The sequence below is a fragment of the Lepeophtheirus salmonis genome, chromosome 6 (genome assembly GCF_016086655.4).
Source record: "Lepeophtheirus salmonis chromosome 6, UVic_Lsal_1.4, whole genome shotgun sequence".
NCBI classification, from domain to species: domain Eukaryota; kingdom Metazoa; phylum Arthropoda; class Copepoda; order Siphonostomatoida; family Caligidae; genus Lepeophtheirus; species Lepeophtheirus salmonis.
Genome location: NC_052136.2, coordinates 42,306,664 through 42,315,098, shown reverse-complemented (window position 1 = coordinate 42,315,098; position 8,435 = coordinate 42,306,664). Strand labels below are relative to the sequence as shown.

The 8,435-nt window shown below is 33.1% G+C and overlaps 1 pseudogene; it reads left to right on the top strand.

Moving 5' to 3' along the window:
- Positions 1 to 7,339: 7,339 nt before the first annotated feature.
- Positions 7,340 to 7,824, top strand: LOC121120043 (large ribosomal subunit protein uL16-like; annotated as a pseudogene).
- Positions 7,825 to 8,435: the final 611 nt, after the last annotated feature.

Genomic DNA, 8,435 nt, shown 5'->3' with positions numbered 1-8,435 from the left:
TTCTTTAAATTTTAAAGTCTTTATTTTAAATTTTGTATCAAGCTGAAAAGTTCAAAATTGTTTTTTAATTAATTTATTTATTGTGGTCTAAGGACAAGATTCCTTTTTATCTGACTAACAACAGCATACTTAATTACTAATAAAGAAATAAACAAGATACAAATAATTACATACACCACACATTATTTATAATAATTGAATATGTATTTTTCAATTGAAATCCATAATAACAAGTAATGATATAAAATATATCTTTCTACTTCTCCAACCTTTAAAGAAGACCAGAAACAAGTAAATCTCTCATTAAACATTCTCAGAGATAGAGAAGAAAACGAAACAAACAACGCTTCTTGGATGAACGCTATTTGTCAACAGTGTGATTTAAATAAATATTATGTGGCTAGTGCTCGACCTCCAGCTGAGAAGAACTACATGATATTAATTAAGCTGGACTCACAGCTTTGGATTCCGAGTGGAATAATTCCGTGTGTATGCTTCGTGCGTTGAATACTTCCTGGGCCTTATAAACAATGCTCTCTATTTTGAAATGCTCCTTATATGATGGAGAAGTGACAATAAGTCAATCAATCTGGGCGAGTCCAATTAGTAAAAACAAATTGGCAAAAGTAAAAAATATGAGATGATGTCTCTGTCTCCTTCTTACAGAATGAACACTTTGTATCTTTCGGACTCGCTCTCAATTTATTGGTAGAAAGTGAGGATTTTACCAGCCTGTTCCTAAGCCACTACTGGTGGGAATCGTTGAAGCTTTTTTTTTTTTTTTTTTTTTTTTTTTTAAATTACTTATGGGTCTACTCTTTTCCTGTCTCTTTCTAGGTCCAGTATCTTCATTTTTCTCTGAACTAGAGTGGAACGGAGTTTCACAACAAGGCCGTTCAAAATGCTTCGCTTATTAATTTACTAGAAATAGTTTCTGTCGCAATAATTGCCGGAGTTGGAGGACCCAAACGCTTAATATCCACTTTTTGGATCCCGAACAGTTAATTTTATTTTTTAATGTCCCAGGGCATGTCTGTCTAACCAACTATAGCCAATAATTAAGTGGACACCATATGGAATCGCCATAGCTCCTTGACAGCACGCTCAGGAGTTATTCTCTTGAGCTTAATGTGTGCACGTTTGCCCCCCCGGTGATTCCTAGAGACAGAAATATACTTTTTGTATATAGATTTCACCAAGAGATTCCTTGGTTAGATGGAGTAATTGTAATACTATAATGTTTACTTATACTTAATCAGTACAACTCCAATCTAACCAATTAAAGGAACATTAAAAAAAAAAAAAAAGTGGATACCATTCGTCTTCTTCACGTATTTCTCTGACATGTGAGGTCAATACTTTCTCAAAGCAACTTTTAGGTCATAAACATGAAAGGTGTTACATACCTTCTACTTCATTGCGCACCTGATTCCATAGTTAATAGCGTCGTAGTCTGATGAGGACGGAGGCCGCATTGATCATGTGCAGAAATTCGGCAAGTTGTGTTCAGACTACTTTGGACTTTTTTTGTAGTTTGTAGCCAGGTTTCGAGCCTTGCTGGAAAAAATAATGGCCTTTGGGCTAGTATTTATACAACCAGGGAAATACCACTTTCTCTATGACCTCTAGGTGTACTTCCGCGTCGATTTTGAGCCCATTTGGAAACCAGTAAGGTAGCATCCTCTTCCTATCATTTCCAGTTTTGCCCACCACATCCAGGCTTCTTCTCCAAGCATTTTTTGCAATCTTTCAGCTTTTTACTTTTTGGTAATGCGACTTGCAAGAACTGAAACAGGATTTCTTTTAGGTTCCATCTCAGTTGTCCTAGTTCTGATTAAGAAATTTGTTTATCAACCATTGTTTGATTTTATTTATCTATCAGTTAATATTACTAAAAAATGGGTAAATTATTTAATAAGTCAATGAAACCTTTGCAAAATTTTATTCAAGATTCGTTGGGGGCGTATTAAATTGTTTCCGAGTTGTAGTTACAATGGAATTTAACAAGAATTTTGAGAAAATGCTACTCTGTATTTAAAATTGCATTGTGACTGTAATTATGATGTACATCAATTACTCGATGTAGTTAGATATGATAAATACCTATATTATTTGCAAACCATATATGCTGCATTCGAATTGTGTATATAATTAACAAGTCGATTCGGGATTGAATGTATTGGGACAATATTACGAAACAGTCATCTGATTCAGATTGAAAGAAGACGATCTTTTGAGAGGATTTTTTTTTATGCACATATATGAAAATTTGCCTTCTACGTCAATGTGCCCCATATATTAACTCCATCACTCTGGTATAAAAGTTATGTCCCCCTACTTCTTTAAGCTGGAAGCTAAAATAGAGTATATATGGGTATTTCGCCTAGTTGTTTTGCCTTGTATTCGGGCCAATTACCCGAATGGGAACTATGTATGACAAAAAGACGAAGCTCCTTGTCATACTGCCATTAAAACACAAAAATTTCTAAGGACAAACCAATGTGGCTTCTCTTAAGCCCAGACCTTATCGCTTTTGACTATTAATGGTGAGGTGTAGTTGATAGTATGTCCAACACTACCAGAAATCAAAATTTGGAGGCCCTAAAATTAGATATTGGTGATTCTTGGTCCAGCTTTAAAAAAATCGAAATTATACGGTAATGTCAATGTTTCTGACCTTATACCTATTGAGGCTATTGTATGATCAATTACAATGAAATAAAATATATATAATATTTTATACACCATTTGAAAAAAAAGAAAAAAACAATTTGGTTATTGATATGGTATTCTGTAGCTTTCATGCAAAATTATAGGTTCCTGAAAAATGAAAAATACAATTATTCATTTTAATGTACTTTTTAAATTGTCAAACTCATGTCTAAAAAACGAGATATGTTGAAATTGAAAAAGAACCTGATAAGTAAAATTAAAGAAGTCAAAATCGTTATTTATGTTTCAAGTACATGCTATTGAAATCAAGTATTAAATCTTTTGATTTTTTTTCATTTAATTTTGTTTGTGTACTTGTGCTATTGACATATGAATTTAATTAAAATATTGATTACTTGGTTACAATACTATTCATAAATAAAAATAAAAACAATTTTGTAATATTTTGCAAATTCGAATTAACACTATTTAAGGTTGTAATATTTTCTGAACTATTCCTATCCTTTTGCACTCGTAAATATAACTTCAAATGCTAAACATATTTGTATAAATTCCAGACACGGGGGAAAAATATACATAATATTTTTAACTTAGTCTTGATAGTTAACACGGCATTGTTCCACGCTAAAAGCAAAAATATTCATTCATTTGTTGTTAGCTGTCGTAGTTTTGCTTAATTTTTCATAATAATTTTTCTAAGCTTTGATTGGTTGATTTTGATTAAGCTCTTGTTCAGCTGTGAACAATTCCCAATATTGATTGAGTAATAGTTGCGATGTATTGGCTTGAAACAACCAACGTATGTTAGTCTTTTTTCAGTTCTTTTTTTGTAAGAACACATTAAACCACTAATTCGGGTCACTCCTCATTGAATAAAAAAACTCTTCGTAGTAACATAAGGCATTAGAATTTTAGGACATTACTTGCTTAGTTTTGTAATATAAAATGTTGTTTATTGTTAAACTACTCATAGTTTAAAAACAATATTGAGCCATGTAATTATATCTTTAATATTGACCTAAATCGCGTACCACTTTTTTTGATGTTGACCAACGGAACAATGTTTTTGTTTGTTTTCCAAAACTGTTAGTTGACTCTCATATATAGGCTATTCGCCTATTTGTATCTTGATGCATCGTTGAAATACTGAAAAGTATACATGTATATATATTAGTACTATTAAAGATATGATTAATCGGTCTTTCAGGTAAGGAATGCTCTTATTTTTGAGAAATACAAAATAAGAGATAAATTGCTTATAAAAATCCATTAGGACACCTCTTGAGACCGTTTTCTTCTAAATTTATATTCACCCATCAAATGCTAGTTATTCACTCACCTATTGCACATCTTTTATAAAGCAGTTTTATTTGCAGGATGCTCCAGAATTAAATACCATTTGGTGCCGTCTTGCGGTAAAATAATAGAACTCCCTGAATGAAAATATCATTTAATATAAAATATAGTTGTAGGTTACTCACAAAGGTGGCGCTGTGAACATTCTTCTTGTATTCGTTATTTTTTTTAAACAGCAATTTACAAACTGTCACACCACATTGCGGATAATGTATATATAGTTTACACCACGCGTGATACTTTCTCTTCGTATCCCGAAATTGACGACATTGGCATTGGACAATTGAAATTCAATTATGGAATCCTTTATTAAAAGGAAATAACTTTTCTGAGTGTAAGGAAGCAACCATTCCCAAAACCAAAATATATTAGAGTAGGAGAAAAAGGATTTCAATCTAATTAATCATAATTGATAGAATAAGTTTCCACATAGGATTAGACAGTAATTAAGTTTGTACGGTATATTTATATATATGAATGTTTATGGTTATTTTCTGTTTCGGTCATGAGATAGAAGTTAATCCTGAAATGTTTCATGGTAGATACAAGAAAAGTCGTTACTTAATGAGATATGATCACTGACACCCTCATCTTTCACACCATGGTTCGAATACTTCATAAGAGAAAAACTCACAACTTCCTCCAAATTTTGAAACCTTCTGTTTACATTTATGATCCACAAAAGTCCTAATTGTCCGAATATCTCGAAAGAAAAAACAGAAATCCTTCTCCTCCTACTCTAAGAATATATTCTTCGCTGTGTGAGTAATTTTTGTATTATTAAAAGTTTGCAAAAATAAAATTATTACAACCGCTGTCCGACTTTGAGATAGAAAAATAAACTCTAAAGTGCGAGAAAGCTTATACAATATACTACTATATATTTTAGTTTTTTCATACCCTATTGACTTTGCAATTTTTAATGGTCGATTGGGAGGCCGAAACAGTTTCACAGCTCAGCAAGGACTCCCTGATGGCAGCCCCGGAGCAAAGATTCTAAAAGATCTTCTGCGTACTACCTGCTAGTCAGTGACGAGGCATCTCCGCCTTGTTGTTACGAACAAGGGCAAGTACATTAAATAATATATGGCCAATAACCGTGCCGTACAACATGGATGTACCACTAATCAACTTGATCATACTTTTACTCCTCCTGAGTCTCAATTAAGTCAGATGTGATAGATTACTCAATGATATTTATTAAAGACAAAGTGACAGATATTATTTATGAAATTGACTTCTATTGGTTTCAATGACGACACTTAAGAGGCGAAAGAAGGTGGAGACACTCTGGAAATGTAGTCCATTCTCATGAGCTTCCACTCCTTCTCCACGGAGGACTTCAAGTCGGTGACATTGTTGTGGTGTGGTCTGCAGCCCTTGGACTCGACTTGCCACCAGATATAGTAATCCAAAGGATTCACATCAGAGCTCTGGGGGAGGGGGAGGGCATAAGTTCTTGGGCGCCCAAACTCAATGTTATTTTCCATCCAGGATTGCACACCATTGGATGTACGGGTAGGTGCCCTATCCTGCTTGAAGACGAAGGACGCCTCTGTCGAGATCTTGAAGATCTCAAAGTAGTCGTTTGACGTCAGCTTGTACCTATTCTTGAACCAAATTGGTGGCATTTTGACTTTGGGCAAAGCCACAACCCCAAATATCATCACAGAGTCCGTATATTTTGTCTTGATACGTAGCAGAGGTATTCAGAAATGTCCTTAAAGCAAATAACTCGATTGTTCTGCTTGTTGAAGAAGAGGTCGACAGTGAATGTTTTTTTAACCGAGAAGAAGATCATACGGTTCCCATGATGCTTTAGGTGGTTTAAGAGTCGTTTGGTACGCTCCGCACGGACATCTTGTTAATGTCAAGTCATTAATAGTCCTTCCACATACCTCTTGAACTTTTACCCAGTGGCCTTGATAACCCTGGACACGGTGGAGGGAACCACTCACTGCTTTTTCGAAAATTTGGCCTTGGACATGGTGGGCTTGCGCTCAAACGTCTGCTTAGCCACTTTTGGAGTCAGTTTGACCGGCCTTCGACTACTGGGCTCAATTTTAAGGATTTCCCCTCTTTAATGAGCTTTCTGACCATGTAGAAGGTGTGCCTCTCGATCCCAACAATCTTTACAATTTCTGGTTTGCTGTGGCAGGCGCAAATCAAAGCACAAATCTGTTTTCTTTTTGATTCCATTTTTGTTTTAAGAAAAGATTGAGGCGATTGCAATAGCTCATTCAAAATCTTAAAAAGTCAGCTGGCTATATCTTAAAAAATTAATCTTTATTAGTGGTACGTACATCCATTTTGCATAAGCCATAGGATAATATTGAAGTTGTAAAAAAAGTATTCATAAATAATGGTTGTTGATATTATCTAATTTTGAACCACCCTGTATATTTATTTATAAGGATATGGAATTATTCCAATTTTGACAAGAAACATTATCTTATTTATTTTTACACCGCCCCTTGAAATCCTTCGCAAATGTACATTTATATTTATTTTATGGAAACCATAACAAATGAGCATGATGGATGATGCAATATGATGGGAGAAAGAAAGATGTGTCAGCTGCTCCTAAAAAATTATCCTTTTGCTATTGTTGCGTCTTCTACCTAATTATGGTGAAAGCCCCAATGGTTTTTTGAATATTCCTCCTTTAAAAAAAAAAACCTAAATGCTTTAAAAAAGTTATACTTATATCAATAATTGAGGCTTAGAGATAGATATCTCTGTAAAAAATTAATTTAAATGAAGTATTGATCAATTGTTAACAAAGTTTGGTTAAAGCATTTTTTGTGAATCTTCATTTTAAAGAGAATAGAGAGTCAACAGAAACAAAATCATCCGTTTGTTGAAGTTTGTCACGCCTGCCAACATTGTTTCAAGTTATGATACATTTTTTTCTATTAATACAATATTCAAGCATGGAGCTCTAAATACCTGCAATAAAGAAGGTATTTTTCATTCCCCCATATGAGTCATTTTTTCTTTTACTATATATAATAAAATATAAATAAAAAATAGGAGTCAAATCTTTTGTGTTAGACTTCACATTTTGAGTACATATTTTAAAAATTAATTTTAACTAAAAAACTATTACATACCAAAAATATCCTTGAATATGTTTATTTTTAAAGAATCACCAACAAAAAGTGTAAAGAAATTCAAATTATGTACAAAGAGCTGTATGTATTTGTAAGAAGAAGGGGGAAAAAATGGAAAACAAAATGACGTTGAATGATCAGATGAACGGGGATAAAATATGATACATAGTGAACACCTATCAGTCTATAATCTGGAAATGGGTCTTCGCCACGCACGTTGTTATTGTTACTATAAGAACAATCCTTACCTTAAGGCTTGGTTTTGTTGGCCTGTCCCCTACCCAAAGATCTGAATCTTTAATTTGGGCGGTAAGAAGAATGGAGTAGATGAATTCCCAATCTACACCCATCTCTTGTCCGATGAATATGAGTAGTTATCCACTATGGCTCTAAAGGATGGACGGATTAGCTGTAACAAGTTGATGGTGAACAACACTTCCCAGGATTAATTTCACATTCATACTTTGCATATCAATAAAATGCTGTCGTATGTTGGAGCTGATAGGTTCCAAACTGGAATGACAAGTGCATTTGGAAAACCTCAAATAGCTGTTGCTCTGTGAGGATTGGACAACCTCTCATAAGCATTTGCACAAACTACAAACACAAGGACTCTTTTATTTAGGGAATCCGACGTATCAAGTTCAAGTTCACGGGTCCCCAAAAGATTTATGAATTGTAGAACTTGGGCTTACCTAAATGGGATTGTAGTGAATGCTAAAGTATGGAAGCAAGATGTCGTTTCTAACAGCATGGATCTAACGTCAAATACCTTTCTGATAATAAACCTATCCCCCAAATGGTGTGCTATAGTTGCATTACATGTCTGAATAAAATGATTACTTTAATTTTTTTAGAGAAAATATAAATAAATATGTTCACATACTAAAAACTTGATATATGATAAGCTTTATTGAAACTTGAGGTGGTTTCGAACGGAAATGATCTAAATAATGAATATTTTTCCCAAACTTTTTTTTCATTCAATTTAAGGGTAGAATGAAACATTGGATCTTGGCATACCTATGAAAGCTCTAAATATATGTTTATTATAACAACATTCTTTCAAAGTCTTTATTAAAAAAATAATACAATGATAAGAAAAACCAAAAATTTAAAATAATTTTTTTTGTTTCTTTGTTTTCAAAAATAAACATTGAATAAAAAAAACTTTTTACAAAAATAAAAATAATTTAAACAATTTACGACCAACATTTTATTGTATACATATATTTTTTATAAAAAAATACTTTGAAAAACTTTGTGATTCGATAAATTCCAAGAAAGAATGAA